Genomic DNA, 14,611 nt, shown 5'->3' with positions numbered 1-14,611 from the left:
AACTGCAGCTAATACCTGTGGAGAAGGGCAGGGTTCCATGTCTTTGCATTGGTTTCCTGGAAAGTTCTATGCTCCTCAATACTACCAGCCAGAGAAGTTTTATACAAGGCTCTAGCTCATATATACCAAAACACAATTTTCTGTCCATTTTCTTCTGCTATTGGAACATCACCTTGCTAAGCAGATCTGGGTCACATATGTACTTTAACATTGCTTTACTGATTGATGCCATTTGGTTCTTTATAAGAGATGACATTTTCCTTGTTCTAAGCTATATAATACAAAGTTAAAGCAATCATCTTCTTTTGAAAAAAAATCTTTTCAATGATGTCTGTGTCCAACTGTTTCCTTCCAGAACTCTCTTTTCTAGGCAGCATCAAACCTAGCCCTTTATTCCATTAATTTTCTGACCCATAATTTCTTAGTGTTACTTTTGCCACTCCTGCTTACAGGACAACAGGGTACACCTCAATGTCACCAAAGATTTCATGAGATAGTGTCAAATATTTTCCTGAAGTTGTTGATTTTTTTAACCTTAGAGAAATCATTGTTTTGTAGTAACAAAATAATTGTATACTATGGTATATTTTTTACAGCTTCAGTATTAGCCAGACTATAAGTGAGGCCTACAATTCAAAATGAGGCTAGCTTATTATTTCAAAGCAAAGGAGATCTTCAAGAAGATATTTAAATATTTTGAATGATTAGCAAACTCTTATAACAAGCTATCCCTTATGCATGACAACAGATGCCAACTTTCATATTAGCTGAGCCCATGAGAACAAGGTGTATTCCAATAGAGGAGCAGGGTATCTATCTACAGATGTCTAAAAAAAAAAGTCCAAAAGAAAAAAGTACAAAAGTTGCATTAAATTTTTATATGCTAATTTACAATAGAAATCCAACTCATCATCGTGATAGCACCCTCTGGCCTTCAGGTGTGTTGATGCAGAATTTTTTTCAGAGCCATTCTATCTCTTATGCCTCATCATCTTTAACTCACTCCAGATTTTAGCAGCAGGTAGATGTTCTAGAGTCTCATCTCCAAAACCACTTCAGTTGTTTTTTGGGGGGGACAAAATCAGAACCCAGAAATTTCAGGGGAAATACCTCAATAACGGTCATTGACTCTCTGACCATCAGACCAACTTCCATACAGGGAAGGAGGGAATTGCAGCTATACGAAGGGCTGTTGCACTAGTTAACACACCATGTTCCATGCATTTATGGACTGGAAGGAAATGGAATGAAAGGAGATTCCTATGCTGGGGTCTGGTCTCTCCTTTTCCAGCAACTAGAGTGCATTCGCATGAACAGGAGACCACATTATTGTCAGTTTCCAAGATGACCTCATTTGTTCCGCTATATGTTTCTGGTAAGGCCTTGGAGGAAGAGCGGGTCTCATGGCTTATGTGCCACTCAGCACTTAACACCTACTCAGGGTGGCTGTCCCACCCTTGAATGCCTCCTCCTCCAACCAGCTTGCCTGTCTGTCTAGGAGCCAGACAATCGCCTTCCATCCCCAACCCCTGACCACCCCATCCTCCTTACACTTCCCTCTGAGGCTTGGAGGCTGCAGATCCCTACTGCATGAGAGCTGCCCCCTGCTGGTGAATTCCATAACAGCTGCCTGCAGTCTTTTCAGGTCCCAAGGGGAGGGGGAAGCCGTCTGCAGAGTTCTTCCACTCCACTCCCCTAATCTAGTGCCTGTTGTATTCCTGAATGCAATGGGTTTGGCCCCTAGTCTGAATATATCACAGGAACGGCAAGTATGTGGAAGGAATTCTGAAATTCACAGAGTTTTAAAAGATATACTCTCATGTAGTCTCATACGTAGCTTGCAAGATTGATCTGGTGAACAAAAATATTCATAGAGGTTTAGGTGAATTCTTGAATGTCACCCTGAATATAAAGAGAACACTTCGGCTTTTTACCAGAGATGATGTTGCACACCAATGCGATGCTGGCACTTCTCCATCCTCCTTCTCCATCCCCCCCCCATGGAAACAGGGGAAACAGTGTGATTAGGGCTGATTCTGCACTACTTAGTTTTTTGTCTGTTGTGGATCCTGCTGAATTCAGATTGATTTGAACTCAGGTCTTCCTCTATCCCCCCCCCCCAACTGAAACAGAAAGTGTTCTGCACTTGTTTGGGAAAACTCAGAGCAGGGAGTGGATCCAAGCGCAGCAGGATCCTCTTTCTTTTTTTGAACAAGGGAGGGAAGAGGATTGGAAACAGCAGAGGAGAGGGGGATAAATCCAACAGGCAAATCTCTGCTGAGAGAAATTGGGCTTCTGGAGTGCAGTCACTTTAAGACAAGCCTTGCAACCAGGAACCAGGAAGTCTTTGAACGGACGCCCTGGCCAATCAGGGAAGACTGCTTTGTGTTGGAGGCATGTTAATTCACAAAAAGCAGAGATCTGTACATTTACTGATACCAATTTTTCAAATATCGAGGGTTATATCCACTTCTGGATATCACAGGGGAAATGTAGGGTCACTCCAGAACAATCATGCAGAGGGAAAATTTAAAGCACCCAGAATCAATGTGGAAATCGAATTCAGTCTAGGCAGCAGGGATTTATTCGGACTGGGAGGGGGTAAAAAGCCCTGTGCAGACTACTCCTAGGTGAACACAGGGGTTCCACGAGACATACATACCTCTATTGTCATAAGGGATTCTTTATTAAATAGATATCCAAATACAAAATGCACAAGTTTCTTGTGAAATTATGAAGGGTCTATTCTTAAGGTTGCCAATGGATGGAAGGAGAAAATATCTTTTTCCTTTGGTGTATGGGGATTGGTAGTTGAAGCTTTTGGGGGCATGAAGGTAAATAACATCACCTGGTAAATGAAAACCCATTAAGGCTCTGTTAAACAGATGGGACAGTTTTCTCCAGGCCTATTGGCAACCCTAGCTATTCTTTGCAGTTAAAGAATTACAGCACAGATCTACACTCACAAATCCATGAAATCATTCACCTCCCATCCACACAAGGAAGTTTATGTTACCTGCCCACCTTATAAGCCATTTATTAATACAGTATTATGACAACATATAAATACTCCACCATCCCTACCTGCTTTTTAGGGGACTTTTTTCACTTTTGAATATATATTTGCAATTTGCAAACACAGACCGTTGTCTGAAGCAGGGGGCTGAACTAGAGGACCTTGAGAGGTCCCTGCCAAATCTTTACTCTTCCAACCACAACCACTGCCAGAAGCATGGGGTTGGACTAGATGATCCAAGGAGATCCCTGCCATCTATGTGCTCTTGCAACAAACCATAACTGTTTGTAGCTCCATTGTTGGATCCTCCCCCTTTTTTGGAAGAGGGCTGGCCCCCGTAAAAGGGGCAACTGTCCACCCACCAACTTGTCATGTTCTTTCAAGTGGGCTCTACCTTAAGGCTCGCAGCAGTGCTTAAAGTGGCATCTGTGGCATTGGCACATGGCCCTATTGAATTCCCAACAGGTGCCTCCTGACATATGGCCCCGCTTTCATGTTATAGGTGTTGTGGTCCTTTATGTCCCACCTCACCTGGATGTTATTTAAAGACCACTTGCGAGCCTAATTATAATGTGCCATGGCCTCTGCATCCCCTAAAAGTGCTTTGGCCTCCAAAACATTTACCAAATGATACTCCAACTCCTTTCTGGGTAAGAACCGGCAACAAGACGTAGAAATACAGCATAACCCTTTAACCAGTTAGTGAAGGAGTAATCATTTTGTGCTGCTGTAAAGTCTTTTTTTTGTAATCCTTTTTGGATCCTGTTTTGAGACATCTCCATTTGGTCGCACCATGTTAAATATGTCGACATAATACCCATCAAGGGTCCTCTCGAATTTCCTAATGAGTACCAGGTGGGTTTTCTCCAGCTTCATAACCCAAAAGAGGGGGGGGGGCTTCATGGACTAACCCGCCCCCACCTTTTCTTATAACAAGGATCCACAGAATCCCACCAGTTCATATTCTAGGTCAGGATAGCTGGAACCAAAGAACCCTGAAGCCAATAGGTCCCATCCCATTGGCCTTCAGAGATTTTGACCCCAGATGACTCACCCAAAGGAACTGGCAGCCTGCTGGGCCCTGAAGCACTTTCCTCCTTGCTTCTTTTTACTCTTATGCCCATCACTAACTGCACCTGCACCTGCCTGTCCCTGTTGTGCTGCTATAGCAGTTTCCATAGGAGGGATGCCCACATGTACAGTCTGCGTGCCTAGATGCAGAGATGGCCAACACTGTCTGCTTCCACAACTTATGTACCACCCAGTCATTGTACAGCCAAGTTGCTGCCAGCTGTGCCTGGGCATTACCTCCTGGCCTTTTGACCAAGGTGATACCTGCGGCTGTGCAGCAGAATTCCCGCTTCACATCCATGCCTGCAGTTACACAGCATAACCCTAAGCTTGATAGTTAGCCAAACATTGGCTCTCAGGCCCTGCAAACAAAGCCTGATGGGCCCCTGGCTACAGAGTGGGTTGTTGGTATCCTGGACCCCATGGAGCCACAGATGAGCAAGATGAAGAACTGCCATTTCCATGGTGGCTGAAAACCACCTCTGATAGGCTTGGTTGTGCAAACCCTCTCGGAAAAACCCCTTCTCCCATGGCTGGTGGTCCGGATGATTCCTGCCACCAAAATGAACCCACAAAAACCTGACCCAGTCCTGCCCCAATTGTAGAACTGCAGCCAGGATCCACCACACCCCCAAATGATGGGCCTGAAGGTTGCAGAGTAAAACCACCCCCCTGCATAATTGTTGGAACCTGCACAGGGTGTGCGGGGAGGGTAGAAGCCTCATCTTCCCCACGTAGACACCCCTTCCTCTATCAAGGTAGAGGATCCCACTGCCATGCAACTTAATGCCTCCAGAACCCCATAAATCGCAGAGGAACCTGCTGCTGCTGCATCATTAAATGTGCCTGTCCCATCCCATGCTCCAAAGGCCCTGAAACCAGCAGCTGCCACCAGCGCAGCACAGTTCATGGGCAGTTGGGGCTTCACTACCACAGCCTGCCCTGACCCATCACTTTCCCCCCACTGGCATCCTTTTTGGCGCCATGGTCGCTTGTTTCTCTCTCTCTCTCTCTCTCTCTCTCTCTCTCTCTCTCTCTCTCTCTCTCTCTCTCTCTCTCTCTCTCTCTCTCTCCTGCCAAAATGGCCTGTGAGAGGCTTAGTTGTTTTGTTTGTTTTTTAATAAACAAACAATGCCCTCGCAGCATGTCTAGCATCCCTTTTCCCTCAAAAAGTAAAATAAAATAAAATTGCTGGGCTTCCCTGACGTCGTGAGGCGGTTGGGCCAGAAAAAAGGGCTCCTCCCACCGAGCGACGCGTCTTTGGGCGCCCTGATGGGGAAAAGAGGCCGAGCAATGTCAGGCCATCCGTTTAACTGACGCCTAGCTCAGCCACGCCCCTGTTGCCATGCCAACACACACCCTGCCCCAGAGAATGCCAGGGCTGGGAGTTCTCTCCCACCAGCCAGGTCCCTGTCGGTGTTCCTCCCCCACAGCAGCAATGGCCCCCTTTAGATGAGTCTTGGGGGCTTTTTATTGCAGACTGCTTTGAATTCAGCCTGCAATATTATTAGAGCAGAGCACTGTTGACTTTAATGAACAACTAGTGGCTTCACTGCTGCCTCTCCCCCAAATGCCAAGGAGATACACATCCTCCTTGTACTACCAGGACACATTTTGCCTGGTGCCCTTCCCCTCCTCATAAGACTTCACATAGGAATATTGTCTATAGTTGAAATGGCAGCAATGCAGAATGATATAAAAGGAAATGGTGACTGCAGTAAATAATTCAGAGGTTAACAACTGAAACCATTGCACAGTGTGCTAAAATAGATGTCATCCTGAGAATGTAGCGAAATAGTGGCACAAAGACCATCTACACACCGCAGAGATTGCACTTCTATTCCACAGAGAAGAAAAATAAAACCACAAAAGAACATTTTCTCAAAAAGAATGTGACAGGAATGAACAGGACACTAGCAGATTGATGACAATGACATCTGGAACTCACATTATAGTCATGTGTAGAAATGACTCAACTGTGCTACATTTTACTAGAACTGAACCACATTCAGAAATAAGATCCTAGTTCCTTTCCAGATGGCTGCTCCTTTTAAAGGAGCACACACAAACTATGTGTGCGCCTTTCATACCTTTTGAAATGTGTGTATTTTGTATTTGGATCACCAAACCAAAGTACAAAAGCTAAACAGGCTCTAAAAATTGGTTAAGAATCTCCTTTTGACACTGCCAGTGCAAAAGCTCTTACATTATAACTTGTTGCTGGCAGAACCAGTAACTTTTGGAGAAGTGCCACGGCCTCTGCTAACTGCCCTAACTTGTCTGCAGATTAGCCTTCCACACTTTGGTCTCCAGATCAAGGGACTGCAAGGTTAAGTTTTGGACAACTTTTGTATAGTTCTTATCCTTTTTTTCTGCTTACTAGCCAAAGTGATGCTTTGCTGTGCTATTTCTTATGCCTAAGTTCTGCCTCCCTTAACAACTAGGTGCAAATTCATTTGTGCTTTTGAATTACTGAGAGAAATTGAATTAGTGAGAGAAATTGTTCTTCATGAAACATGTTCTCTCTGTTGATAGAATTGACAGGGACATAAGAACTTCAGCACTTACCTGTTGAAAAACCTTGTCATATAGATAGAACAACATATAAACACCAATGAAATGTACAAGTATGGAAGTACAGCAAAACATTGCACCCCAGTTCATTACCTAGTTTATAGTATTATCAGAGTTGGGGGGGGATACACTTTCATCATTGTCTAGCAATATCACAAAATAAACATAGTTAATGATGTTCCTTGGAATATGTGGATGGGATACTTGGCTAACATATGGATGAACTGAGGTTCATGGACATGAGCTACATGGACATTCAAGATAAAACATTTGACATAAACAATTTCTCAGTGTCTTTTAGGTTCATAGACTCATTTCAGTAAAAGAACCCTTACAAAAGACTAACAACAACCTTACATGATCAGACTGATCGTCTTGACTGACGTTCTGTCAAGCTTTCAACAGATTTTGGTCCTGGTCATTATTAAGGAGCACTAACAACAGCCTACGGTCTCTATTTTGTTCCTTCTATTGTGGCAAACCACCACTCAGGGGACCAGCACGAGCACCACCAGTTTCTTCAAGAAAATGTATATCCTCAGCAGCTTTATTTATTACTGTTTTTATTAGCTTGTTCTATTGATTGTCTAATCCTGTCTCTGTAAATCGTAATATGGGTCCTTGCTCAAGAGTCAGTCAGTCTCTCTTTCTTTTTCTTTCTCCCTCTGTCTGGGATATAGCAAAAGAAGAAAGAAAATATTTTTAGTAGTTATAAAAAACAGGAAATGTCAAGATCCTAAAAAGGATGGTACTTGCTGAAACAAGCACTTTCAGTCTCTGCTTCAGCCTGAGTAACAGAGTTTGCTTTATTTTTAAAGACTTTTGAAGTAGCCCGACTCAGAGGCGAAGCTGCTTTGGAATTGCACGTTCCAGCTGTTTAAATAACCCCACAATTTACTATCCTGTTCACAAATCATTGCTGGAGTAAATAAGCACAATAGTCAGATCTGTTAACGATACAATGTCAGCCTTTAGTGCGAACTTCCCTGGTTTTCCTTTGTGCGTCATAAACTCAGCCTGTTTCAATTTTTAGGGCTGCAAGTCGCCAAGGAAGCTTTCAAGTACTCATAATTGCAGACAAGTGCGAGTGTTTTGAAGAATATTGTTGTAGGCCTGAATTCCAACTAGCATCCAAATAGCAATTATACTATGTGAGTAAAAAGGTATTTCTTTAATGTATGTAAATCATGGGATCCATACCCACTCCCCATTGTCTTTAGATACTTTCTCTCACATGCTTCATTCTGTAAATAGCTTTTCCACAACTCTTTGGAGCAGGTGAACAAGAATTATATATTTTGTATAGACAGTCTAACTAGCTATTGTTCCATTTGAGGACAGCTGGTATTATATCTTAGAAATGTCTTTATCCTTTGATATTATTCACCTTACTCACCATCATCTTTCAACAGTAAAATGACAATGGATATAGCATGAAACTAACAATGGTGGTAGTGCTACTAAAAAGAATCCTTTTTAGAGTGAAAGGATTCCAGACATCACCTGACATTGCTTTTAGCTATATTCTTTACTCCTAGCATTCTTCTCAAATGATCAGTGTAACATATCAGGTGGAAGCTCATGAATATCCTTTTCCCCACCCCAAACCTTCATAATCTTTGTCATAAACCCACACTATGTGTATATGGGTTTATATTAAGGTGACCAGATGTCCTGTTTTTGGCGGGACAGTCCCAATTTTTAAAGATTGGTCCTGTTTCTAATGGCGTTTTCTAAAAATCCCAATTTTTAGGCACTCACTGTCTTCTGTGTTGTGCAAAGCGGTCACCGAAGTGGCCGTTCCCACCTGTCACTGCCAGTGCCGCATCATGGGCAGGGGGGAGGAGCAGGTGGCGGGTGACAGTAGACAGTGTCTACTGCTCATGTCCTGGCCTTTTGGGAGGGTTGTGTGTTTCAGCCCAGAAGAGGGAGGAGGAGGGGGAAGCAGGGCTAGGCAGTGGGGGGGGGGCAGGGCAAGCATGGGAGCGGGGCAAGTGAGGCCCCTCTCCTGCCGTCTGCCAGCATGGCCATGACTGTCACTGCTGCCACTCTCTCCCACCCAGCCTGAGCTGTTGCCAGAGCCAGAGCCTGGCCCAGCATCTGCTCCACTTCAAACCTTCAGGCCTGCCCCCTGCCCTCCCTCCCGCCCTCCTGCCCTCCCTCCCGCCCTCCTGCCCTCCCTCCTGCCACAGCCTCATTGACTCCCCAGTCTCCTGCAGAAGCTCTTTCAACCCCCCCCCCCTCGGTCAATGGTGTCCCGCTTTACCATTGTTAAAATCTGGTCACCTTAGACTATATTCCTCTTCTTCCGTGACACCACCCCAGCTAAATCCATCCTCCTCATTACCAATGGCTTGGAGAGTACTTCTAAAATTGTACTCTGAGCGTGAACAAAGGCCAGCATTTCCCAATAACTTCACATGCACGTGAGTGAGTGAGTGAGTGAGTGAGTGAGTGAGTGAGTGAGTGAGTGAGTGAATGTCAGCATGAATATGGGGCCAGGAGTATAGGTAGTCTCTTAAATAGGAAAGCTTTATTGCTACCAGTTATTAAACCAGACCAAGAAAAGTGCAAGTGACTATGAAGCCTACTAGCTATGCAGATCTAAGAAAAGGAAAAGAAAAAAAATCCTATCACTACCTCTGCATCCCTACTGGATGCCCATGGAGCCAACATAAATCCTGACTATGCAGGAAACTCCCATTCTTAGCATTTGAATAATGCTAACTGGATGTTCCAACTTCTTAATCCTTCCTGCCTTAGCTGGCTGGAAGTTCCTCACACTGTCCAGAATTAGGGCACTCACTCACATGTGACTGATAAACTCCTAAGTCATCCAAGGGCACATGTTCCACGCATCTCAATACTCAGATCATGGTTTACAATAAGCTAACCATCTCTCCTTTCCTAGCAGGTAAAGCAAATAGTTATCTCTTTGCAAAAACCACCTCTGCTCTTTCTGACCTCTTGATGCATTTTATGGCCCTCTTTCCTGGGAAAGCAAGTTGCTGTCAGAGTCCCAGGAAACTCCTGCTGAGTTTCATCTTTGGGTTCATGACAACCGGGACATGAAGTTCTATAGGTTCTGATGTCTGTAGAAGTTGCTGAGACTGAGAATGTAATCTTTTTAAAAAGTTATGCCATCAGTTTAGAAACTAGGAATTCTACTTAGGATGGCACTATGGTTCACAGATCAAATTATGAATGAACATAGATGTTGAATGTAATTTAAAGTTACCTTTAAAATTAGTCCCTTAATTTCCAATCTACATAATTAAAGACAAGAGTGATGCTGGTCAGCAAGACTGAGGTTCTGTAATGTATAGCCCTCCCTGGTTTTAATAGGATGTAATTACCTTTGATTATTAAGAGTTGGGATGTGTTGCTGTTCTTACAGAGAGACCGATTAATGCATTGGTTAAAAGAACATTAAAAGAATTTGGTGGGAAAGAAGATCCCTATCTCAAGTCACTGATTTGGCATGCTGATCTATACTACAGCAACCCTTAGCCTGTATTGTTCTAACACCCTCTTTAAAGGGGTGTCCTTGCTGATCATTAACTATCCAAAGGAAGCTGCTTTTCACATATTATAACAGTTATAAAAGTTATTATTTTGTTTGTTTCTGGGTCCAATCCAAGTTGCTAATTATTATGAATATTGATAATCTAGGACTCATGTAACTTCATATCTTCAGCAAAACCTACTTACATTGCAGTTCTAAGCTGTTACACCCTTTTCTTGAAATCACTGTCAGTACCATTATGTAGGCAGATTAGATTTGCATCTGCCCACCTTAGGGCATTTTCAGTGGAGCATCAGGAAGATTCCCACATTATTAGCATTTCCGCACCTGTGTATGTACAAATTATACATGTCTTTGAATAGATAAAGTTGTCTGAAGTTGTTTCAACTGTGTTTTGTTTCATTTTTACTTATTTATTATAGTATGTTATAAAATAATTGTAACCTGTCTGAAAACTTCTTTAGGAGAAAGGTATGCCATAAATGTTTTAGATAAATAAAATGATTTTGTGAACTCTTCCTGGAACATTTTCTTAATATAAATTTTACTTAAATGTATTAAAGGTAAAGGTGTCCCCTGTGCAAGCACCGAGTCATATCTGACCCTTGGGGTGACGCCCTCTAGCGTTTTCATGGCAGACTCAATACGGGGTGGTTTGCCAGTGCCTTCCCCAGTCATTACCATTTACCCCCCAGCAAGCTGGGTACTCATTTTACCGACCTCGGAAGGATGGAAGGCTGAGTCAACCTTGAGCCGGCTGCTGGGATCGAACTCCCAGCCTCATGGGCAAAGCTTTCAGACGGCTGCCTTACCACTCTGCGCCACAAGAGGCTCTATTAAATGTATTAGAGATGAATTATTACCAATGTCCATTTAAGTTCGCACCGATTGCTTCAGTGACTTCTTTTGCCCTCAATCACTCTTCTCCAGGGGGTCCTTCCTTCTCATGAGGTGGCCAAAGTATTTGAGTTTCATCTTCAGGATCTGGCCTTCTAAGGAGCAGTCAGGGCTGATCTCCTCTAAGACACTGGGGAATGGTAGAGGGCAGGAAGGCCTGGAGGATCATTGTCCATGGGGTTGCGATGGACATGACTTTGCACCTAACAATAACATTACCTATGTACTAGAGCCAGAGATCTTAAAACAGAAACACGTTTGTTTTTGTTTTGTTTTTGTTTTGTTTTTGTTTTGTTTTTGTTTTGTTTTTGTTTTGTTTTTGTTTTGTTTTTTTGCTGTTGTTACCCTCTTCTAGTAGTCCAGGAAAACTATAAGTTGCAAGATTTTTTTCCTCCTTTTTCTTTTCTGCTTGTCCTTCATGTTCCTTTCCCATTTTCTCATGAAGAGCTTGCAAAATCCATGCCTTTCCCCAGCTTGGATTTGCTCTGATTCCATACTATGAGGCTAGGCATCAGTCCTGCTAAATGTGAACTGTCACAGTGACGATGGGTTCTGTTGATCTTTCTATATACTACAACTGGCTATGATGGGCATGTAAAAATGCCCCCCTTCAGTTTATATTGCAGAGATTCTTTGGTTTGATATTAGTCTTGTTAAGCTTGAAGTGCTTGAGTGGCACTGGTTTTGCTGGGCATTCTGTACACTACAACTGGTTCTGCTGGACAACCCTGGAATCAGTTTGCAGGGTTTTTGTTTTCTGTCCCTCTCCATAGGACATGATGGAGAATGGCTCCACTGCCATGCACCTAGAAACCTTTAAAAATAACTTCTTCAACCATTTCCCATAACTGTTCAATTTTTTTTGCACATTCCTCTTCTTCATCTTCACTGCAGCCCCTCCTCTAACTTTTATTTCTGCTTTCTATGTAGTTATACACATAACTCCTAGACCCTTAAGGGAAAAAATTGCAAAAGCAAAGGGGACTGGGGGAAGAGATGAAATCACCTTCTTATAGTCTGCTTTTGAAATGGCTCATGAAAAGCTTTTGAAAGTTCAAAATAAACAAAATGTTTTATTTAACTTGGTGCAGGAAAGGTCAGGTGAAATCAGACATAGGATGTATGAGATGAACAATAATAAAATAGAGGTAATTTTGTACTCACGCAAACACCAGGTAATTTGTTGCCAACAAATAAGTGTTTCTGGTATTTGACAAGGTCTTTAAAACAGAGTAGAATGGCTTTCTTTTCACTTTCTTCTTAAACACTCAAGCATAGGATTCTGAATTTCCCCAACATGTAAAATTTAGAAGACAGGAACATAAAACCAAGGGCCTTTTCGCACAGGGATCTTTGTTGCAAATTGTTTGCGGAATGAAAAATCGCCATTTAAAATAGTGGAATTCGTCGTTATGCATACCTGCCTTTGTAGTGGAATCAGTTGCGTTTTTTAGCGTTTCCCACAGGCTTCCGGTCTCGGCAGAAATCGCTAGAAAGGAAGCGCTATTGCCAAGCTCGTCCCGCCCCTGGCCGTCAAGCAGCCAATGGGCAGCCGTTAGCATGCTCCCAAACAGCCCCTTTCCCTTTAAGAAAGGTTTTTTAAAAAAAAAACGACCCATAGCAACGAATCTAGGTAGATTCGTTGCTACGGAGAGACCCATCCAGCTGCCTAATGTGAGCTGTCGTTTGATTGTATGATCGTTTGCACGCTGCCTCGAGTGATAAAAAAAAAATCCCCCCCCTCTCACGGGCCCGATTTTCGGCTGAATTTATTTGTAAAAAATAAAGGGACTTTATTTCAGCAAACGGGCTTTTCAGTGGTTTGTGCTTAGTGACTAAAGGTGAAGGACTGAAGCCAGGGAAGCCTCTAAACAGAAAGAGGCTTGCCGGTGCGTTTATCCCCGCTCGCTCGGAGAAAAAAAATGGCGATCGCTTCGCCGGAAGTTTGGAGGAGAGAGCCAGGGGGAGGGACTTTGAAGAACCAGCAACAATGGTAACGCACAGGTCTTTAGCGCTACTGTTGCAGATTGGTTGCAGGAGTGTATCGCTATCCGGAGGGTGAATCCACTTTTCTGGATTCCCCTGAAAGCGCCACAATGAAGCGCTTTTTGCTGATTGGTTTCAGGATTGTTGCAGATTGTCTACGACGTCGTGGGTTATGGCAAATTAGTAGCGTTTCCAAATAGCAACCATTCTGCTACTTTGAAGCCGTGCGAAATGGCCCCAAGTTCCCCAAATCCTTCTTTATAGACCAAGGATCATTCCTCTTTCCTAGAAGCTATCTGTTGAAACAGCCTGTCACTCAAAAGTTCTCAGGCTGTTAGGCATTAACCCTTGATGGTAGGTCACACTCACATGCAATAAAATGTTCACTAAAATTTGCATGCCATCCCAAGTTTATTACCTGAGTGGATCTACTCATATGTAGATTGACTGCACTGGAATAGTATGTTGTAAAAAGAGAACTGCCAAACTTGATCATAAAAATTTTTTTTCTGAAAGGGAAGTACAGCTGTGTGCTGCTTGTACCAGCACAATATATTTGTCTCTTGTTTTTTATTTTAATTCTTGCCTGGGTGTAAACTGCACGGAGCTTTTATTCCGATCCCAGGTCGATTCAGTCCCTGCTATCTACACAGAATGCGATTTCTGTTTTGATTTGGGGCAATTTAAATTTTCCTTCTGCAACAAGCAGGATAGATCCGGAGTGACCCTACCTTTATTGTGCGATATCTTAGAGTGTTTTTAACCCTCAATATTTTAAGATTTGGATTGGGAAAGCAGGCTGTTTTGAATCCGGGCTCTGCTCCGAGGTAGAGAACCCCTGATTGGCCAAATCTGCTCATGTGACAAGCTTGCCTTAAAGAAGCGCCTAATTTCTCTCAACTTCTGTTGGTCTTGGATTTTTTTCTCTCTCCTCTGCCTTCTTCGATCCTCTCCCCCCCTTCAAGAAAAGAAAGAAAGAGGCTGTGCTTGGCTCCCCCCCTTCTGAACTACCCTAACCACTTGCAGAACACTTTCCTGTTCAAATCGATCTGAATTCAACAGGATTGACAATGGAATAAACAAAGTAAGTGCAGACTCTGCCCAGATATTCTGAGTATCACTTTCCAGTGCAAATGCCTTTCCTTTGGGAGGGCTTCATTTTAGCAGTTGAAACCTCACCTCACTCCTCCACAAGTGATGGCTTTCCATATTTAGGACTCTGTTTCTGCATAACACCCTATTCTATGCAACTCTCTCTATAAATTTAGCAGCAGCTAATTGAAGCTTTTGCAGAAGATCTTTCTCTGACCTTTCTTCCTTGGATGGGCACGGGAGACTCCATATGAATCATATGATTATAAATGCTGGATTTTATTCATGATGCTACGTAACCAACCAGATGATTCTAAATGGATCCTCATGATTTTTATACAGGATCACCCCACCTTATCATAAATAACATTTATCACAGTGAATTCAACTGACTGTACCTTAAAACCCCAGTGAGTTTCAGTGTAAAAGAAGACAGGGGAAAAAAAGCT

The sequence above is a fragment of the Paroedura picta genome, chromosome 1 (genome assembly GCF_049243985.1).
Source record: "Paroedura picta isolate Pp20150507F chromosome 1, Ppicta_v3.0, whole genome shotgun sequence".
NCBI classification, from domain to species: Eukaryota; Metazoa; Chordata; class Lepidosauria; order Squamata; family Gekkonidae; genus Paroedura; species Paroedura picta.
The sequence above is the reverse complement of the archived record's forward strand: the minus strand, read 5'-3'. Positions refer to the sequence as shown.